This window comes from Varroa destructor, unplaced genomic scaffold (assembly GCF_002443255.2).
Source record: "Varroa destructor unplaced genomic scaffold, Vdes_3.0 BEIS01000003.1, whole genome shotgun sequence".
NCBI classification, from domain to species: domain Eukaryota; kingdom Metazoa; phylum Arthropoda; class Arachnida; order Mesostigmata; family Varroidae; genus Varroa; species Varroa destructor.
The window spans coordinates 21,406,113-21,428,676 of record NW_019211456.1 but is presented as its reverse complement, the minus strand read 5'-3'; the positions used below and the strand labels follow the sequence as shown (position 1 = coordinate 21,428,676).

General features: G+C 42.6%; 1 protein-coding gene across 8 annotated transcripts in view; it reads right to left on the bottom strand.

Moving 5' to 3' along the window:
* The window catches only part of LOC147756665 (uncharacterized), a 146,674-nt gene that overhangs the window by 32,694 nt on the left and 91,416 nt on the right, over window positions 1-22,564 (bottom strand). For 3 of the 8 annotated variants that reach the window (XR_015323143.1, XR_015323140.1, XM_086982736.1), the window contains exons 2-3: window positions 22,087-22,269; window positions 20,179-20,357 (exon numbers count right to left, since the gene is read on the bottom strand). The exons of 2 other annotated variants lie outside the window; for them this stretch is intronic. The gene's annotated coding sequence lies outside the window, so the exon portion shown is untranslated. Of the gene's footprint in view, window positions 1-12,363; window positions 12,435-13,493; window positions 13,675-20,178; window positions 20,358-22,086; window positions 22,270-22,564 lie in introns of all 8 variants that reach the window. 3 more of the 8 variants (XR_015323141.1, XM_086982735.1, XR_015323142.1) reach the window with 2 other exon arrangements.

Sequence of the window (22,564 nt, the reverse complement as noted above, 5' to 3'; positions counted from 1 at the left end):
CGGGACCGTGTTATACCTACCGCCAAAGGGATTGACTGCAGCTCACATTTCTGTCTGCCAGTCGTTAGAAGAATCAGCCGTCACCCCCCAATTCCTTTATCACTGTTTGCTGGCGCCGGGGCTTGACGTGCTAATCATGTTAGGTGACTCATGTCAAAACAGAAAAACTTCTTCATTTCAATAAACCCTGAGAAACATCAATGTCTGAGATATGTCAGTTATCAAAGTGCTATCGATATGTGTCAAAAAGTAATGTGTTCGTTCTTATCTATTGTATAGAAGAACATTAGTAAATTTAATGGTTTCAAGATAGCATACATCTGTCGAAACGATGAAATCCTACCAATTTTTCACAAATATAATACTACGAGTTCATGAGGTTAGCTAATTAGGTGAAACATAATTAAATTCCAAATCTAAGTACACTTTTTGAAGTAAACAACTTTGAGTCGCAACAGTATCAGCGGCCTGTGACACTGAAGTCCACTGTTCCATTACTACGGGGAACGGTTTTCAAGTTTCACCGAGTTTGCATCGACCTATATTTTCTCTGAACATGTGTAATTTCATAAAGAATAATGAAAATAAAGTAGATGTTGGAAACACATCGCAGCAATTTTTGGATCCCTTCGCTCTGAGCGGACATACGCTACTCAGAGGTTACCTGTACACATAAATATAGCTTAACGGTGATCTGCTTTTGTTCATAGGCATACAATCGAACATCATGGTCGTACCCACTAATTCCAATCTCGTGGATTCTGCTCGCGTGAAATACTCCACAAGCTCGAAATTGTAAAAGCAGTAAATCTTACACAAGAGAACGTTGCTATGACCAGTGTTATGAGTTCACATTTGAGAACGCCGCTTCACAGCCGCCTATAATGAGTAGGCTACACGAAATTTTGTGCTCTGCTTTTTTTGATGCGTTTGGTTCCTGCTAATGCGTGGACAAATGGATTTATAACGAGTAACGCTATGACGATATCGACGTACTCTAACAACAGCTGTACCGTAACCCGACATGTATTCAATTATAAAGATCGATTCCGACTGATGCTGTTGGCGTCACATAATCTACATTTGCCCCTTCCTTATGTGGTTACGACTCTATCGTTACCATAGCCTCCATAGTCAAGACAGTCACCATTAGCTCGTGCACGTCACAGGTCGCGGTCGTCTGCAGTTTCTAGAGCTGCAGATCAACTGAAAAGCGTTCGAAAGTTTAGTCAGTCTACCTCTCTTAAGGGCTACTACCGAAACCTAGTACTTCGTATATTCCCTCACAAATTGGCTCGTCCACGCCACACAGTTTGTCTTGTTCTTTTACTTCTGTGTTCCTAATTCATTGGGACTTGTCAGCCTTCTGTCTCCCACCACCGTATTAAGTAGCGAAACACTGAAGGTGCTCTAGCGGAAGCTAGTGGTCGAGATGCCAATGATGTTGGCGGCTGAAGATGGCGGGAGAAGTGCTACACTTACCCTAATTATAGATGCACCCAATGCGTTGGCGTGGTGCATGCGCCTCAGTAAAGAACCGAGGCCCAACGCAGGGCAAGATTTTCGAGGGTACGATGTCGACGGCGTCGGGGCTAAGGCCGACTCTAGAAAACCGAGCGGCTTTACGTATTCGGTACCTACTTCAACTTCGTTCCGCCAAACCCTATCCGGCCCTAGCCTAGCCAAAACTTACAACTTAAAGTTTACAACGCAGACTCAGCCAACGAGCGCCTACGGCAGCAGGCCGACATGTTCCACACACTCAACAAACATGCACATGCATGTTCCTACGCGCTAGCGGATTTTTACACAGGGCAGACAGCGTAATCGATTCGCCATCTGCCTTATTCATTCATCCGTTTTCTTAATTCCTTAGTTAAATGGTTCATTTTACCTAAGCACGTGCATTTGTATGAACGCACGCGTCTTGCTCATTTTGCGTGTGTCGCCTCAAACACGTGAGGGCGGTAAATAATATGGTTCCGTCAAGCACCTAGAGCTGGGCTGTCACGCAAAGCAGAAAGTTTGGCTGGCCGCAAACTTCCCGGTCTGAACCTGCCCCTGCAGGATTTCGGTCCGCCTTTACGTTCTCTCCCTATTGCTTGAAGCTGCTATCTAAGCTATACGAGAAAACGATGATCCAAGTGATTAACTCATACTGACTAGCATATTAAGTAGTAAAAGCCAATTTAACTCTCGACAAACGGTCACAAGTTGCCGCTATTTGCAACGTTATCGCCCATGCACTGCCTCTGCTCTGAAGAGGGGAACTGGCTGGAAGGGGATAACGATACCGCAAGCTACTTCGGTTACCTGAACCGATGTCATTGCCACGAAAAAGGATATTTGAATTTGACGTACATTCTGTTTACGCGCCCGTATGCCTGACTGCGGTTATAATGGAGGCTCGCGAGAAAATTCCTCGGGAGATGGTGCATCAACGGTGTCTGAACGATCAGGAAAGAAAGCACCTATCTTGTGTATTCATCCATATGGAAGGAAGGGAACACATACGTTGAACACTAGTACGCTGCAAACGTGGCTGTGGCGGGGGCGGTGGCAACGACACCAGTGAAAGCAGTTGCAGCTAGCGAGATGCGTCAGCTCCAGTCGTCATGAGTTGCACAGCCGCGGCCCAAATTAACAAGGGGCATCGTAATGAGAAAATGACAGAACCTTCACTGTTTAAACTGTTCCCCTTTTGACATAGAGGGCGCAACAAGGTGAACAGACAGACCTGTCAACCTAATCAAGAATACTGCTCTTAACAACACCAGGTTGGACGAACATATGTAAGGCAGGTTTGTTTTTCGAAATGTGACAATATTTCAGTATTGAATTTACCCTACAAGTTCAGAATTGCATATCCAGGATAATACCTGTTTGGCTAAGATGCGCCAAATTTACCAAGTTGGTTATACAAGCAACCTGCAGGTGTTGAGAGGGTAAACTATGCTTGCAGAATGTGAAGTATTTTGAAATGCGATTAAACAGTTGTAACTGAGTAATGGTAGTACGTTAATTTTCACGGGTAAAAGCCGGTGAAGTCTTGTGCTAATCCTAGCCAGCAAACGTACACGTATAGATCTACCAAAAAATATATGCAGCATGTTTTTAGCCACAAAGATTCCTCCAAATGTATTCGTATTATCTATATAAATAACAGTATATACTTCCAACCGACAACTACTTCTCAAAGTAACTAGTTCAGTAAAAACAAACCTAGGAGGGCAGAGTTACTCTTCACAGCCTACTAAGGACCTTAACAAGGATGGAGAGACTACAGATAGAGGACGATATAGAGATAGATCAGGACTTAAAACCAAGTCAACTAGGTCTGCCAAGGCGTTGGCCACCACTTAGTTCGTCAATCTTCCGCAACGGTCGCCTTCTAACCTGGCAGTTTTTCTCCTAGCGGCGAACGTACGTGGAGGTAATAAGACGGAGAGGATGCCCTAGGGAAAGTAACGTCATCACTCTCAGGGCAAGTAAAGTCCAGAGAGGGTCTAGCTATATACATCCGTAGACATGATGATTAGGGAAGTGAGTGATGTCATGACAAAGCGTCAAGAAGGCGGCTATCTACCAAATCCAGCAGAGCTATGCAAAATACAGATAGCAAAAGACATACGCTGTGATTACAGAGTAACTATATCGTTAGAAAAATGAATGAAAAACGCGTAATAGGCCAGTTTCGCTATTGATTTAAATTAAATTGCATAGGACTTAACTACTAGTGAAGTGGAACCCTTTATTATAAATAGTCATCAATCTGCACACATCGATCTGCACGCGTTGCTAAATAAAAGGTATGTATACCTATCGGCATAGTGAAACTAAAACTAGATTTAAACGGTTCGTATTGAGTTAAATACCTTTGAATATTGTTTAAGTTAATCAACAGAAAGAATTCTAATTAATCATGCGATAATCTATAAAAAAATAAGTTGATTATGTTTAGAGAGGGTATCTCGAGGCATAAGATGTGTGCTATTCACACAGACAGTAACCCGCCTGCCTTTCAATGCCGACGAAGTTCGGTATGTGTCGTTAAAAAGGACTGTTTAATTGACAGGGTATGCAAAATTGTTTCGGCAATGCTTTTTCCGATAACAAATTTCATCCGTTTAGTATTTCTGGTTCAAAATCTCTTAAATTACATAATCAAATCAAAAACCCTTGGTTTTTAGCCATTGGACGGAGCCGATTTTGCAACTGTTTACGGCTGTATACTTATGATACACCCATTATTACAGTAGATTTGACTATAATGGTCATTAGTGCTCCAGACGCTGAACGTCCAGAGAGAAGTGGATCTCACAGCAGATTGTTGAAATGCCGTGCAATGGACGAGAAACTAAGCTAAACCTATGAATGAGCATGCGTCTTGCGCGGTTGCTGGACTTCTTGCGAAGAAGTCCGCGATCGTAGATATACGGCCGTTCACAGGCATCAAAACACTCCACCATTCACCGTTGGCAAAGGGACGTTAAGCGACAAAATTTGCTGGTCAATCACGTTGATGATTGCTAACAGTGATGAAACAGAGCTCATTTGGCCGCCGTACATTCAGACGGCCATTTGCAAATGTTTAAATGGTGGATAACCATAGATAAAATCGAGCGGGCTTCTGCGATTCTGATTTGTATTGCATTCATATCCAGGTCCTTTTTCAATAAACGTACAATAAAAAAAATACAAATTGTGAATGTATGTGACGTAATAGAAATAGTAGCCGAAAATCAACGAACGTAGTAAAATAAATTGCATTGGCTCAACTGACAGGTCCAGATGTGGCCGTGCTTCTTGAAGAAATATTTAAAGTACTATTACGAGTTTCCAGAGCTGCTTTTAGGTAGTACATTTATTATTAGCTAACCCCAAAATATGTCTAGCCTAACCCGCAGAGCAGAAATTGAGAGTTGCACCCTAAGTAATAGGTAAACGCGTCTACTAGCGTGCCCAGTATTCAATCATCGTATGTATTATATTTGTTATCTAGTTTATTAATAGTGACACGGATTGGACGACAAACAATAAACCCTGGGTTTCTAAAAAAACATACGTTCCTTTGCCAGAAATCTTTACGAGGCTCTCGTGCCTTTTACCAATACTCTCGTATTAGCTCTCCCTGTAATCCAGCAAGAATATGGCTGTCTTGGTTGTGCAATGTGTGCGCACTGCGTCTTCATTTACTGATATACGGTGGCAATTAAGTTGTTGGCTAACCAGGAAATCCGTTCGCGACTGGAGCTCAGATGAAACAATATGTCGGTACACTATGCGAGCGATATATGTATATAGTGATATAAAACGCATGCATCTTGCAACAAGATGAGAGGTCCTGCGATCTTGTTTTTTTTTGTTACATTGCGACTAAAGAAGATGAGGATTCTTAAATAACATATAGTAACGGATCTTGGTGTAACGTTTCTCACAAGCGCTTAGTAATTCCTCATGGTACAAACAATAATGCATTTCTTAAGTTTATCCTGAGTCCTCTTATTAATAAACTTGTATTATGCAATTTTGTGCGTTTAGCTATTTTCTGTTCTAGGCGAGCTCAAAACTTTTAAGCGTCTAGTTTAAGTTACCTAAAGTTGCGGTCCATATTCAATGCCAAGCCACGATAGTTCCCTCGGATTTCTTCGAGTGCTTACACTTATCGCTTCTTCATCAATAGGAATCTAGGTGGAATGATCGAGCCCACGTACTGGATCTGTGTAACTTACTGGGTAATAACTTACTGGGTAACTGTGAAGATGCTGCGAGCAAAATCTTTGCTATTTACGTCACCTTAAAGAGTCGTAACAATGTTGTCGCTGAATTTTTTTTATTACAAAGAGAAAGGTGGAACAAAGCTAAGGGACCTAGTGTTGATAGCGTCTAGTAACTAATGAAGAGTAATTTCCAGATTTCAATACTATTTTATTACAAAACTCATTACTGCCCACCAGAATCTTGTCCGTTGTTTACTGCAACCACCACAAAATGTTATCTAACCGAAAAAATGCACAGTTAGATCAATCAGGATCGATGTAAATTCAATGTGATCTGACTTGCAGAGGCGCACCAAGTTTTAGGACAACAAATATAGCTTTCGTTCGTAATCAGCGAAACCTAAGAATGCAACACATTACTATTAGTATCAATGCATAAATCACATCAAAAAAGAGGGACAGTTTAAAGCCGGGTTTGCTCACTCGTCAAAGTTTGTTAAGATAATCTTTGCTACTAGCTGCCCATCTCACTTCTCTCTTTTTCTCAGTGATCATTTATTTGCTGCTGCGTCGTTCCCCATCGACGCGACATCGCTGCATCCCACACCCGTTTCAACCCGTTTCCTTTGCCTGAACGTTCACTGCCAGATTTCTTTCGAGTTGAGCCTTCACTGCGATGCGAGCCTGTCGGGAGCGAAGGAGAAGTCGTCCAGTGCGCGCCGCTTGTTGTCCGCCCACGACAACGAAAAATGACGCTGATTGCAGTGATGTCGGCACTGCTCTGCGATGGATGTAGCGAGAAGACGTTTTTGACGTTGCGCTGTCATTGTCATCATCGTCGTCAGACACCGTCTACATACAGGAATATCATGCGACAGCAACAGTGAAAGCGAATCCCAGCGGTCACGACAGCGTTTTTGATAATCCACTATGCGCAACGCGTCGTGTGTGCATCATCCGAACCCGTGTCGGCGGAAGACTGGGATGAAATATACGTTTTGACAACAACCACGATCCGTTGAGACCCAGTTAGACACACAGAGCCGTGTATGCCATATTCATATAGAAGCATGAACAACTGGTCCCGATCACCATATGGTTGATCACCATCAACAGTCTGAAATCGTCCTTTTGTGCCCTTTACCGTTGTTACAATTGAGAGTGGGGTATGAAGACTTGAGCCGAAGTTGGCGGCGCTGAAGCCGTCGGATAAACGAGGTCAAGAGTGACGACTCAGCCGTGTATTCTCTTGCCAGTGGCTTTCTCCAGCTGGCGGCTGTTTGCTGGGTGTCACAATGTAACAACATCGTAACAATATCGCCCATCACCTGTTTAGAGATGTATGCATACGTACGTAAAATTCTAAATTCGTCGAATCATAGAACTAGGGTGACAACTAGGGAAACATAGGAAAAAAAAAAGTAGATTATGCTTCATATTAGCCTCAACATCTCTCTAGTTGTGCAGCACGTCTGAGTTAGCTGACAACATCTGAGCCCTAGTTGGTACTATGAATTGTTTTCTCCCACATTTGAATCTACAATTCCTTTTCAGGCATTTTGTTTTTTTTTTCTAAAAATCATTTAATTTGCATTATTATATTATGACTTCTTCGGAACTAGCACTAGCACGTAAGGCGTCGTGATACCCTGGTTTTCCGTCATAGTCTTATTTCATCCTCTGACAAGAAGAGGCGATAGCTTCTAGGCGACTGCTAACGCTGAACTTGGCAGCTAATGATAGCTGGTCTACGACGAAATTTGCGCTGGTCGGCGCATCCACACTTTTGACAGCGTGTCTCTTTCTGCCTGTAGTTGCAGCTGAGACTGCATAACCTGTCTGTCACTTCGTCTGTATCTCACTGTGTCTTCGCAGTGAAAATGCCAAGGGGATCCCTTTTTCCTTAGCCGTTCGTCGTTTGTAGGAAAACGTTCGTTCAGTAGCAAGCCAAGTACATATTTATTATACGATTATATAGCAAAGCTTACTTTAGCGCAAGACGTTTATTACTGGTATTGCCTAGTGACTCTCATAACCGTGCATAATATATTATATTCAGATGATCCACTAAACCAAGTCCTTTATTCAACATGGCTTTCAAGGGAAACCGAGCATGGAGTTCATGCGCTGTCAAAAAATCGTGTGCTGATGCGATACATTGCTTATCTCATAGGGAAGTTGATATTAGCTGTTGTAATATAGTGGCTGTCGAAGCATTTTTCGACATTGTACTCCCGAACCAAACCAAACAAGAGCTGAGAGGTAATAGTAATCAATGTCTCGAAATTACACGTCGACGGCACCAGCCCAGCAAACTTAAACATACTTTCTCATGCTATTATTATCAAGTTCCAGTTTGTGTGGAGCCCCACCCTATTCGTCTTGCTTATTGCTTGTTACCTCGTTGCTAATATGCATGGTTTTTCATTAATCGGTCAATGGTTTTGGTGTGAAATCTTCAAGTTGGATCTTTTTAACTGACACACGTTAGAAAGACAATGGAGCAACAAAAAAATAATATGCACCATCGAATCTTCTATATATATTACATACACGCGTAGTGTTGATTAGCTCAAAGCTGCTGAATCCGACTGCTAATTTTAAGCTGGCTGCTTTTAAGAGCAACAGCGCGATAGTAAGCGAACGAAGGATTAAAAGAAGAACTCTAGTTCAACGCCACCTTGTTTAACCCGTTGTCGAAGAGCTATTATGCGTCGGCGTCCTGCTCGCCTGATCGATAGCTGCTGCAGTGTTACACATGTCTCGACCCACATAGACCCTAAGGAACACGTCGTTCTTTCGCAGGGCCTCTTTGCTTCGAAAATCGATCCTATCTTATTCCTTGGTGGGTGATGTCCGTGGTGATTAGCATGTTGCCTATCACCAGCAATCATATGCTCATCCTTTTTCATACGGTTTTTAGCATTTGGCTGTATTTTGGCCGATTGTCGAACTAAAGCGCCGCCTTTATTTAACCTCAACGGTATTTCAGAGTGCTTCAAACTGTCATTGATCATTCATCCTTGTAGGCTTAGATTGTACTATATGTACCGCAGTTCCGTGTAAGGTGGCAATGTATTTCGTATTGTGGATCCATAGAAACGCATTTAGCTTTGGCTGTTAGCAAAAAAATGCCCGTATGCTTTTAGCCATATTCCTCTTTGTGGCGCCAAATTTTAAACTTTGGTCTAATAGAAGATATTTTATAGTATCGATGTGTTCTCTATGAGCCGGCTCTGGGACAGTAGGAAAACCTTTTTGGTCACGTTGTGTGACCAAAGTAACTAGCTGTAACTAACCGACCGATGATGGCCCACCAATCTGTCCTCGGCCGTCAGTCGTGATCCACCAGTTCCAAATTTAGCTTCTCATAGTAGAAACGAACGAAGGCCGCGGAAAAGAGGCGCGGAGCGAGTTACGCGTCGCTAACTCATCGGCGGAAGCATTACTCGCCCTCGAACCGCCTGTCTCCTGGTGGAGAGGCAAGGGAGACCCGACGGAATATCCTGCCTCCACGATCGCTGTCGACATGCTAGACTTAATTCGCAACACTATAGGACATAAGCAGTACCTTGTGCTCACTCCTTAAATCAATTGATACATTGATTGCCGTTTTAATGACTATGTGCACTCAATGTGCTTTCTCTCCATAAGCATATTCTAAATGAATAGGTGTTTTATCCTACTTCTATCTATTGTTAGGTCCAGCTTTTTTCTCGTAGTGTTATAATGAAGCGAGTAATACGATGTTAGTTGTTGGTATAGGGTCTTACGGGATCTATATTAGGGTCTGTTTCAGGTAAAAGATACTGCTCATGATAGCCATTCAAGATGATGTGGTAGTAATGCCGATTGCATGATACAAGCAGAAAAGTAAGTCCTGCGGATTTGCACTGGTCGAGCAGTCTAAAGGGCGCATTCCAAAATGGACACGGACTGCATTATTTGTAGCCGTTAACTTCGGATATCGTTACCGTTATCTGCAGATTGGTTACCTTCAAAGCCTCATACAGTTAGTCTGTACTGTAACTTTTGTTTGGACTTCACCTTAGCTAATACAACAATAACAGCAGAAAGCGATCAGTTGCAAACTATGTCCTATCCCCTCTCTAACTCTTGGGTCCCTATTTGGTGACAGATCCATTTTTTCACGTTTCAGAAAGATTTCGAGACATATTGCATCTTTCGTGTCATAATTGTACCTAATTGAATGATGAAATGTCAGTCATTCAACCATGTGCTACTGAAACACTTCAGTAAAGTCACTCCTTCTCTTTTTTGGACAATCGGGCCGTCGTTGCGCCGTAAGGCGTATACAATCGCAAACAGTTTGTTATTGTACTGGAGGGCATCGGTTCATCCTTTTAGCTATCTAGTCCCCAACGGAAAAACAGCCTTTAGGCCTTAAACCTGTCTGCAGTTTCCATCTCCATCCGATTATAGCGCGAGCCGGCTATCTCCAAAGGCTTAGATGGCCCTAACAAAACTTAATGTAACGCGAACACGGCCACACAGACTCAACTGCCAGTGCAAGTGAAAACCATAAGACTGCAGGACAGTCTGAGCCGAAGCAAGCTTGGTCGCCGACGAAGTCCTACCGGAAATAGACGCCGTTAGTTGACCCTGTGATGTTGTTTCCTGGGAAGACGACTGTGGACTAATCCAAACGAAAAGCAGGTAGAATACGACCCGTCTTACAAGTGGCACCGATATCCTGTGCGGATATACAGAGTTCATAGGGCAAACCGTCTCAAAATTTTAAATTAGGATTGTTTTAAAGTGGTTTTAGATGAAGAAACCCGACGAGAATCCGGCTACCCTTTTCCAGCTAGCTTTTCGATACAGAAATGCTAGCTCCAAAAAAACATTTAACTGGGTTTTAGCTATTCAGCCTTTTTGTTGTTTTGCTCAAAGGCATCGGTATACAGCATACCTTGCAATGCGCAATTCTAGGTGAAGCTCACGTCATTTATATTCAGGCACGTCGCGCTACACGACTTTAAGGCTTCATTTTGCGAAACAGGCGAGCACCAGAAGAATCTTAAAAATAAAAAAAAAAAAAAAGAAACAGTAATCTATTTGATTTGTCTATCGATAAGCCAATAACTTATAGTAACTATAACTATACAGCACAGGTCGGAGAGACTGTTCCCCTGATGTGTTTTGTTCGGAACAGGGTATTTTACTACGGCGTCGCTGTATCTGCTTCTAATCCATGTGGGATAGATTTGCGATTTCTAGTTAATGCTCAACGAGAGTCGAAATGTACCACGTGAAAAAATACGTTAGTTCATATCGGCATTTTCCGTTTCTCTGAGCTTCTGACAGAATTCTGTCTCTTCACTTTTGCACTACTACAGCGTCCTTTCTTAACAGTGGCGATAGGTAGCTGCTCCAGCCGACGACGATATGATTTTGTTATGGGACTCCTATAGACAAATACGAACGCAGCACACATATGAGCATGCAAGTCGGTCCTATTCTGCGTTAGTTACTTTGCTTCGGTCGCGTTAGCTCCTCCTTCTCGGTGGACACCCACTGGACTTCCGCCTGGTTTCACTGGTTGGATGGTGAACAACCGGTGCTTTCATGTTGTCCTGCTCTGCCTCTGCTAAGGCGAACATATTCCTATGGTGTCGACCCCGAATCTGACTCTGGGGTATTGCCAAGAAGCGGCACCACTTCACGGGTCACTACAAATGTTCCACCACTATTTTTGCCTGAACATTTGGTTCGTAGTATATACTCCGTAAAAAGACCAGTCCTATTCGCCAATGACGTTGCAGGACCGCTGACTTTACGTTTCCGCAACAGCCGCCGAAATAGTTTTAATAGATCTTTAGTAACGTATATGGGCCTGTCTGTGTGCGCAAAATACAACATGTCGTAGAAGTCTCTCTATGATGATTAATCAGTCAACAGTATGGGTCCCTAAAATATGAATTATGTTATTTTGAAGTACACAGGTACCACACGGACCAATGCACTTTGCTATCATACACAGTGCCTGCGCACAGTGACTTCTGCAATACGGAACCTAGTTGCTACCTAGCTGCTAGTTAGTACGGAGGACGTATATGTTTTTATACGTCTTCCGTACTAATATATATATATATGCTTGGACGATCTCGTAACTCCTTCTATCCGTTCGAAAATGCTCGTCGATAAAAAAATAAACGTAAGGTAACGGTATTAGACAAAATAAAAACAACAGATCAAATCTGTCAAGAGAGAAGAATCAGTCCGATAATCAGTAGAGTAAGCCTAATCATAAATGCGAAACATTACGCCTTCGCGATCCCGAAACGATGAACACTGATTCGTTTCTTTATCGTGACATTATATCTATATGAGGCGTTCTGAATACAGTTTCTTTGGTTAAGCAACAATTATTTGCCGCAAACTGTGGGTGTCTAAATATATAAAACACGTCATTTTAGTAAGAATGGCTTTGAGACCCTAGGCATATCTGTAAACGTTTCAGGCCAAACTGTTTGGGTCGACAAACCATCTAGGAGTAGCCCTGAAGGATTTTGGCGAGGTTGTCGTACCCGCGGCCGTAAACGACGGAAGGAATGGAATCAGTTGAAAAACAAATGAATCTTCAGAAGGCCGAACTAAATAAAACACATTGGCCACTAACCTCTTCGACTCCGTCCCGACCAATGTATGCAGGACCTTCAACCGGGCGCTAATGATTCAGCTAGGTTCAAGCTTTCAGGTACACATGAAATCGAGGAACAACAATTTCTTAGGCAAACTTCAATTCACTGTGGAGGGGATGTTCATCTAGTGAGTCTATTTATATAAGAGGTCAAGTCATAGACTGTGGATTGTAGTTGTACTACTAAACTAGTACGTATTCTAATGAAGGACCCTTCAGTTTATACAAATTTATATGGATTTAAGTGAAACAGATAGTAAAATAAAGTATCATGTCCCCCGAATTGTGTTTCATCCAAACCTTAGGAAGTGAAGTTCTTTTTCATTGGCACATGTATTGTACACTTATTTGGAAAACCACTGGACTAGAATATCTTCAGTAGTGATGTAAAATGACATTCTTGATTGAAGCAAACCGCAAAATACGTGCATATTAATTTAAAGTAGTAACCAGTTTGTAATATTTCTACAGCTGTATATATATATATACATTTCCTAAGCTAAGCATATATCTCACGCTAAATCTGTGGCACGACCATATATATAGGCTTAACGTTTAATACATTAAAAGTACAACAGCGAAGTCGGAAGTAGCAAGAACATTCGAGAAAAGTATCCTTCGGAAATATGACTTTCATCACTTGTGGGCCAACAGTGAGTGGCCGGCAAGTTGCAGGAGTCCGACCCAATATTCTCGGAAGCTTTTGTTGTACATCTAACCTTCATGCAAATGCGAACGAAAATCGTCGCCGTCGTAAAACTGCAGAAGCCTCAACCCGCTGACGAGGGAGGATACTCGCGTTATCATTCTGGAGGGGAAAAGGTAGAACAGTTGTCCAGTCCTGATAACGTGGGTGAAAGACGCACGAGGGCAAAGGTTGTCAAAGGTGAAAGGCATGGAGGAACGGATGTAAAACAGGGAATGTGTCGACCTGGCCATTAGCCGGCCATTATCCCATCCTAATACACGACGGTCGCATGGATATAAGCACGAGCTTCCTCAGAAAGCATTCGATAGAATTGCTAGATACAACTGCAAAGTTGGTTATATTATGTAACCTTGGATCACAACGAATCTGATCATATAACCTTTTAATGTTTATCACTTACCCTTCTATTTGCCTCTTTGCCTCTACTGAAGGGTCCAGCTCAAATCACAAGCATACTTATAACAACGTCGCCTCCACACTTTCATAGCGTACGATCGTTGGGAACGTAGAATTCGATGTAGTTGTACAGCCCCTAGCGGTACTCGCTTGAAAGCTTCCTCTTCCGAAGCCACATATAGGGCCTGGCAACAGATAAATTAAAGATTTTGAAAATCGAGTATTCTGCGCAGTGGTTATCTCTCTTTGTCTTTTCTGTTGAAGATCTGCTGGGTGCACAGACTGAACTAACCAGTTTTGAATACTAGGCGTGGTCATTTTCTATAAGCACGCTGAGTTGAGAATGAAAATAGATGAATTTATCTATCTGAGCGTCTTAATACTCGCTAGAGACACTCGCATATGGAATTATCGTTGCATATTGAAGGAAGAGGTTTTGATGATAACTTGAATAAAACTCAAGATTGGACCGTTCATTGTTTGTTATTTACAATGAAAAAAAAGCGTATGCTGATTGACAATCGGATTTTTTGTGCGAAAAACTACAGCAACTTAGTAACGATTCAATAAAACATTCACCCCTATGTCGAACAGGGTGCTCTTGTACAGAGATAAACTATTAGTCTATCGCACGGTGTAGGACTCGAGCTGTAACTTAATCAACGTAATTGTTTTCTATCCTACGTCTTGCTATTCTTTTTCTCGAAGCGGGTCTAAAGGCCGTTGTTATTAAATCACTTTGAGACAACCCAGTACTGCTCCACACGTTATAAAGAACAACTGTTATGTTCTCTTATTGCTAAAGTCTAACGAGAATTACAAATGAGCAAAATACACGACGTCTGATGTTCTGGCTAAATCATTAAATGATCTTCCACCTACAAGCCTGACGCATCGGTTGAATATTCCGATACACTCTAAATACCGTGGCCATTGTCATAAACGTACTAGGAGAATCTGGTTTTTCCTTCCTTACCACTTCGGTCTCTTACTACACATGTAATAAATATGCAAACGCACAACAATGAAGCAAACGCCTGTTCGATGCGTCGTCGTATGCGGTGGAGTCGCGCCGTATATGCCCTTCGCATAGGCGCGTGTACGTAGGACTATATATATATATCTTAATATCCAGGGCACTCACACACAGAGTCGCAATGCACAGTACAGTCCTCCCTTACTTCTACATCAAACACAGGCATTGTCCACAACCTTTTGGTAAATATCGTTCTCCGCTTTACGTTTGGTTGCATGTTCAGTTATAGCGAGAAAGTGCCGCTGTGGACTATCACATAGTGCTCGTCATACGGCAGCAGCGAACGCACGAACGGCAGGATCTATCATAACGCTACACATAATACATTTCTGAATTCATGGGTGCAAGCGCCATTTTATATGCATCAACTATTGTTATAAAGGGGCTTCGGCTTAACGTAGTATCGTTTGTGTTGCTTTTACGCCAGACCCTTTTTTCCTTCCGATCCGTCTTCAGCGTCGCCGCCGTCATCGTCGCCACTGTCATCGCGTTTCGCAAAACTGCAATGCCCACGGATCACCGCCATGCGCGCTCGATCCTCTTGTCGGTGCCAAAACGCCGTGGCCCAACAACACTGAAAGATATCCGTCTCATATAAAACTGCTTACGCTGGCTGCTCTATGTTACAATACCGCTCTGCGTTCCCTTTACCTAGTCAGCCTTTTGCCTTGGCGTTACAAAGCGTGGGGGCGAAGCTTGTGCGACATCGGTTTCTCTCGACACCCCCTTGTGGCCTACTGTGTTAATGGGCCAGGCAAGCAGTTCGGCCTTCGTAGCCTTCTCGTCTCCTTGTCCACGGCGAAGGAACAGATGTCGGGTACATAGGTGGCAAAACGGGTTGGGGACCGCCACATGTTATTTACCAGTGTGATAAAGCCACACGTGTACAAAACTTCGCTGTATCTACACATCATTACGCAAATGGCACGAATCGGGTCGACCCGATCTGAAAAAGTATTTATGTAACACTAGGTTGTATTTTGCAATGGTTTGGCCGTTTGCCTATGAAAACTTTTTTCTTTCAGTCGTTCGTTCCTTGCCTTTCTTCCCGCTTTTCTACTGCGCTTCTCTTCTTCCTCCCTATTTTCTACAGACGTCATCCTTCGAGACCATTTTTCATCACCGACGTGACATTCATTAGACGCAGGCCTCCAGCTTTTAGGTTGGTCGCCGCGATATAGCTCGCCTGCCTTGGAAGTTTCGCACAACACCTTTGGCGCTTTTGCGCATCTCCATACGTATGTCACTCTCGCGTCGGCTCTATTTCGGTTAATGAAGAAGCTTTTTTGGGCCAAAGCTAGGGCCAGGACGAGAAAAGTAGGGACGATCGGATCTACGTGAGCGACTGGGGTTTACGATTCGTTTGTTTAAGGTAGTCAGTTTGTTCGGCCTGTTGTCGATCCGTTCGCATCTTCTACAATAACAACAACTTGAATAACAATGCTGCTACAACGAGACTTCGAGACTGCTACATTTCTCTGCTTCATAATGCTGGAATATCTCGAAATGGTACGATTTATACTGCGTCAAGCAGTACTTCCTCCTGGGAAGCCGCAAAGAACAACTGAACGAGTGGGTCGATGAATACTATCCTGTAGACGTTTGAAGACATACGATAATCCAACGAAGAATCAGCCAGCTAGCCCGTTATATGCTATCTGCCGTATGCATTCTCGAAACAAAGAAGAGCTAGTACAAGTCTTTTCTGGCTCAGGGCCAAACACTCAAAAGCTTCAAGCAAGCGATGCAAATCGGACCGCGGTATAGGCGGAGCTGGTTGCGGTAGCAGCGGATCGTTGAAATCGTGATCCCCATCAACGAAGTCACAATGCTGCCGATACAACATGTTTACATTCGACAAATGGTGAAAGATGCCCCTTTGGTGAGAACTACCGCAGTGTCACTCGATTGCGTTTCTGTCGTACCGGCCAGCTCAAACTAACCACATTGATGCTTGCGTACATGTGAAGAGGTTTTAATTAATCATATCTTCGGCACGCATTAATATTATTAGCGAGTATAAGAAGCCTTCACACTTCGCACGTAGAAGAACTACAAAGGTTCATAAAAAACATAAATATTACATGTACAGGGTGAATGTCATTTGTTGGAGTTTTTTTTTATTACTCTAAAACGTTTTTCTTAATTATATGTTACTGAAGCATAGCTGCGAATCCGGTCTGCCCAACAAGATGCTTTTAACTGTTTCTAACCAGACCACTTACAAAGCTGCCTTTCGTTTTCTGTTTCGTGACCTTCTTACATTCTATAATACATATGTCTGATCCACTGAATGAACTACGTGGAGGAAGAGACTGCTACATAGTTGAGCCTGTATATATGTAGTTGTCTCCTAGCCTAGTAATCCAAATCAAGGACGATAACGGTTAACGACTAGGACACTGACAGGCTAGGTCAACTGTTGACTAAAAAGTACCAAAACTAGCGTGGTACCTATCCATGCAAGCATGGTTATCGTGTACAACTATTGTAGAGTGAATCGCGGCCTGACGAGTACCAGGCCCGGCAGATCGACGACGGAGGACTTCTTTCCCATGAGCAAGCAAATTCGAAATGCTTGCTCGGTACTCATCCTGCAGTTCGTGCAAGTGGAATTATGTTGCGTGGATTCGCTATGAGCAATGATTTCAGCTTTAACGAAATGGTCACTAGGTTTGTAACAAACGCAGCAATATCTAATTCTCTGTATCAGTGGATGGATATCGAAAACGACATCAGACCTATCTCTATTGATTCTTTTACCAACGTTTCAACGAGTTGCTTCAGTAAATTGAGAGCACATTGCAGCCGTTTATATACTTCGTTTAGTTGATAAACATAATAATGTAATAACTAATGATTTCCGTAAACGTCCAGGCAGTGTCGTCAAAGATAGTTAATGCGTCCGTTGTTATGCACAACTGTTGCTATCGAGACCAAATCGCAACTTACCTTGACAACGAATCGTGTTCATAGATGTAAAGCCGGTCCGGATAACATCGTTTTATTTTGACTTCGAAGACGAAGGCCACCGCCATAACAACTGTCGCCGTCGCTGGTAAATAACACCGTAGCATCATCCAATTTCTGGCATAGCTTATAGTGGTTATAACGTCGTAGCAGTTGACAGGCACGAGTACCGATCAAAGTATTCGTTCAGAGGTGTTCAGAAGAGTCGTTACCATCATAGCAGATGGTGAACCAAAAACGAGATGGTCAAGAGGACACCGCCCACTATCTACAAGATTGTGTCTGCTATTGAATAGGTAATTTCTTGGCATTTGCAGGCCTGTTCATCCGACTAAGTGTTCTCAGCAGGTAGCCCAGCCATAACATCGCTGCCCTTGTAGCAATGCAGAAGTTTGGTGGCTAATACCCGTAGCATATACGCGTTACTACGTCATTACACTCGATCCTTAGACAGCATATAATGACCCTATAGCTACTGCAACTGCGATTTAATCCTTTGCTCTCTTGCTTTTCTCTTTTCCTCTCATTATATATATATACATATACTTGATTCCTGCTTGAATGTTCGTGTGCATTTTCGTTGTTTTATTTTCCTTCTTTAGCTTCTCGATTATGTTGTCTTCCCCTTTTGCGCCCAATTCTGTTTGTCTCCTACAGCTTTTCAGGTAAGATGCTCGACTAGAGTCGCGGCGGTATCGTAGATCGCTGCTGCAACGCAGTCCACGGTATTCCGTTGAAGTGTCGTCTGAGAATATCAGCTTCTAGTTGTCTTGGCGCTGGAGCGTATACCGTGAAGGTGTCGGAGCCATGAAATCGGTCTTCTTCGTTTTTTTCCTGAAAGCTCCGATGTCCATCGTCGACAGCGGTGTGGTTGTGCTTACATGTTCACGTTCGTATAACGAACAGATGCCGATACGGAAACAGCAATAACGACACGAGGCAACAACAAGCGAGCCAACATCGCTCGACGCTAAAAAAATGCCAGCGACTTTACTCTAGCCATTGGTGCTAGTATAGGCCCTCCATGACTCCCGGACTCAATGATAATCCCAGCACCTGCCGTCGGCTGACGCCCTGTCTGCCAAACTCTCTACCAAATCTGTGGCTTATCTATATGGTATCTACTTGTTACCTGTTGTCTGTCGATGCGCCGCTCTTTAGCTTAACAGCAGCTTCGTAGTTTCACGCATCAGTCGTGCTTATCTCAGTTGGGCATCAACCCGCTAGTATGCAGCACTTTTGTGACTAGAACGATACAACAACACGTAGTTTCTTCTATAATTTGCTACAACGCGCCACTGTACGATAGCCGACAAAAGACGTCATGGCACAACAAAAAGCTTTTTGAACTAATGGCTTATGGCAGATCCCTGTCAGTTTGTTTTGTCGTCGAATAAATCTTAGAAAAGCTGGTAAATAAAAATCAACGAATGTGACTTATCTAAAGCGTTTCTGTCCCTGTTCCGCATAGGACAGCAGTAACAATGCCATGTGTATAGTATAATGTTGGAAAGGAAGGCCAACTAGACATTACCAGAATGCGACACTCTAACTAGATTCGTTGAAAGGGTGTCCTGATAGAAGAGTTTTGCCTAGGATTTGTCAACTTATTACTGCGATCAGTTGAATGTTTGTTTTCCTTGTACATGAAACCTAGCGCAGAAGTATGAACTTGACAGTTTAAATATATGCTTCAAATCTTTCTATTCATTGGACTAAGTGCTTTGACAATGGAGTGATCAGTAAAAAAACAAGCCGGCCGAACCAAACGTTGTCCAAACGATCAGACGCAAACATGATCATGCTCGACATTCTAGTAAATGAAACTTTAAGAAGAACAAGCAGAATAACTATAATTGAACCAAATCTCTGCGACTTCAGAGAACCGCGCGGATATATAATGACCTTACTGATGACTTGTACTGGCTTCAAGTCGAATGAATAGCAGCAACTGCCCTCTACATCTGTCGTTTTGGCACCTTACTTAACAGGTAAGCAATGCTAAATCTTGTAGACTATTAGCGAAAACCTAATAGCTTTATAGGATTGCTCGTTTACCGTCTAGACTGTCTATGTAAAGTGTCCATAAAAAGAGCACCATTCCCTAGTGCAGCCTGTTGCGGCAGTAGGTAACCAGAACGATGTTTATAGCTCTGTATTTATACTGCATGTCAAAGTTTCCAGCCGCAGACCAGCTACGAAAAACGGTTCTGGCCAGATTTTTCCCATCCACAATATATGCACACTCATGTTTCGCTGCATCTCGCTCTATTGGACCGGACGTAACGGCGCTACCGGGCTAAGCGAGGCAGTTCCGGCGTGTTTCTCCATAGATAAGCTTTACGGTACGCAAAATACCACCTTGTGCTAGGGAATGCGCGTCGATTGTGTAAATTAGTTGACCTCTCAGAACTTCCAGGACAATAGAGAGTGCCGCTGATGGGCAATAGAACAACCAACAGCAAGGTAACACTTAGAGAAGAACATTGCACTTCAGGAGCCGGCTAAGCTGACGACTTTAATTGAAAACAATGAAAGCTTTATAAAAATGTGGTGCTCTCAATCAATAAGTTGTGACCCACGTTGCTGACTCTACACGCGTCTCTTCAACGCCAGGTGAAATGCCTAAGTTATAGAAGGTATAGCAAAAATAGCTAGCATTTCTTTTTTCTCGTGTACTCACCATTGTGCAGTTTCAGCAGAATAGATCCATAAGTGTATGGGGCTATATAACACCTAACCTCATCCCTCGTTGTGAAGCTTCTTTATTAACCTCTGTGTTTAGTCATGACGATTACTACCATGAACCACTTGGCAGGGGCCGAGCTGCACTTGCGTTGAGGCCGACATAGTAGGCAGAACCTTAAAAACGAAATAGTCTCGCTTTTATCTATCCGTGTACAAAACGCATCCCTTCTGCACAAAAAATATTCGTCCGACTAAACATTATTATGCTTAGTTATTATTAATATTATATTAACTATCTGTTCAAGTTTTGAACTAAAATTTTAAAAGTTTTAGCAAGGTAGAATATAAATGGAAAGTAACTCTGATTTCAATCCAACGATTTACCTCGTGTATCTTCTAGTCAGATTCAGCAGACCAGAATATCAGGGATCGACTAGGTCACTGTCTACATGCAAAACCAACATCTTCATAGGACAAGTAAGGGGTGCTGCGAAGGTGTTGTGTCGTATCAGTCTACGACAATGATAGATATTAGAGCACAAGGTCTATATGTATTAAGCTTATAGAGAAATGCAGGTATTTACACGTCAGCTGGAGGGCACAAGCGCTTTTGGAGTTGGTCTATACGAATTTCAGCGTATGCTGTTATACAGACTAATGGTAGGCCTCTCTTTCTCGTCTGCGGGTATATAGTGAGACTAACCAACACTACCAATGTAACGATGTAGATTTGGTTCTATATACATTTAACTAAAGATTTGTATATGCGGCACTTGTCGACGAGTATTATCAGTCTATTGCTTAGCCGCTATTATTGCATAACACCGTTCCGATTTACATATAGTACATACAATTGTAAGTAGTACGCATCTCTATAGACATACGCAGAACGACGACAAGTAATACAGTTACAGAAACGTTACATCTCCTTTTAAACCATGTTTAAAAATACAGTCACAAATTGAAGGGCAAATTCTCCCACCTCGATATTCAGCGCTTAAAGTGATAGGCGACGCAGCCGGCTTTTTTCTTCTCTTCGAACGGCGTTAAAGTAGTGCGTACTATTAGGTACAGCCGTAGACAACTTAATTTCCGTCACTGACTCTAAGTTGATATAGCCGTGTCACTTGTACTTATTTACTGTAATACGTGTTATATGATGCGTTAGTATTCAGGACTCTTTCGAAGATCAAGTTAATATAAAAGTTATTTACTACGCAAAGAACCAGTGCCGACTAACGCCAATATAATCGGCCACGTTTGAAGAAAATCTGTAAATCATCAGGTCAGGAATTTGTTTCACATCAATATTGAAATCATTCGCCTGAAGTGCGTTCGTTGTAGTCGTTTTTTGAACGAGTAGGTAAATATAGTAGCTATTGTTTGACGCCGAGTAGTTTTGCTGTTACTTTCTAACCCCGACAGACTTGGAACGTGGCCGTTTCTTGCTTCTTAAATTTTTGGGTAGCTTGCCGCCAGTATCTGGCGTAAGTTGTAAAGCAACTCATATACCAATAGAATTTCCCTAACTCTATAAATTGGTGTTGCGCCAACTATTCAACTTGAAAAAACCTTGAGCAACTAGTTTCAACAACTGAATCCTACAATCCGTAAAAAATTTAACGATCTGGTAATCAGAAATTCAAGCCCAGAGCCAGTCTTTTATGCTGCAACGAGATAGCGGTTAAGTCAATGGCAGGTTAGCTTCGCTGCAACGTAATTAGAAATATTCTTTGCCTGCATGAGCTCTATTTCAAGTTTCGACGCCGGACAGCGCCATTACTAACATTAGCTCCTAAACTGTGTAAACATTGTTCCTTTACGTGGCCCTTTATACTTATATTTTACTAAATAAAAAATGGGAAGGTCATATTTAAGCATGAACGAGGCAAACAAATCTTACCGAGCTGTCGTTTTAGCTCTACCTGCTCCCTTTTTGGCTCTGTTGTCTATCACTCATCAAAAGTGAGTCGTCTTCTTTGTCATGTAAACATCCGCATTTTACGAAGACCCCGTTTCCACAGCAGCGCCTGATACACAGTATATGAGATGGTCGGTCCAGCAGAAAATGCTTCTTCCGCAAGTCCTGGAAGAAGGAACAACAGCAGTCCATGTAGTAACACTAAGGGATACGTAATTATAGTAATGCAGCTAATCTTTGCTTGCTGTTATATTTGATCTTCTGGATAGCGACGACCGCGACCAGGAGACTGAGCTCAATAAGTAAAAATGACCGTCCATTCCTGTAGACATTGAACTTGTGCTTCAGCCGCAATGAGCATGCGCTCTTGCTGCTGTTCATTTGGAAAAAAGTGCGCCGCTTCCTTTCAGCGTCAGAAAAAACCTGACTTGAGGGGAAACGAATATCTCCTGCCGGGGAC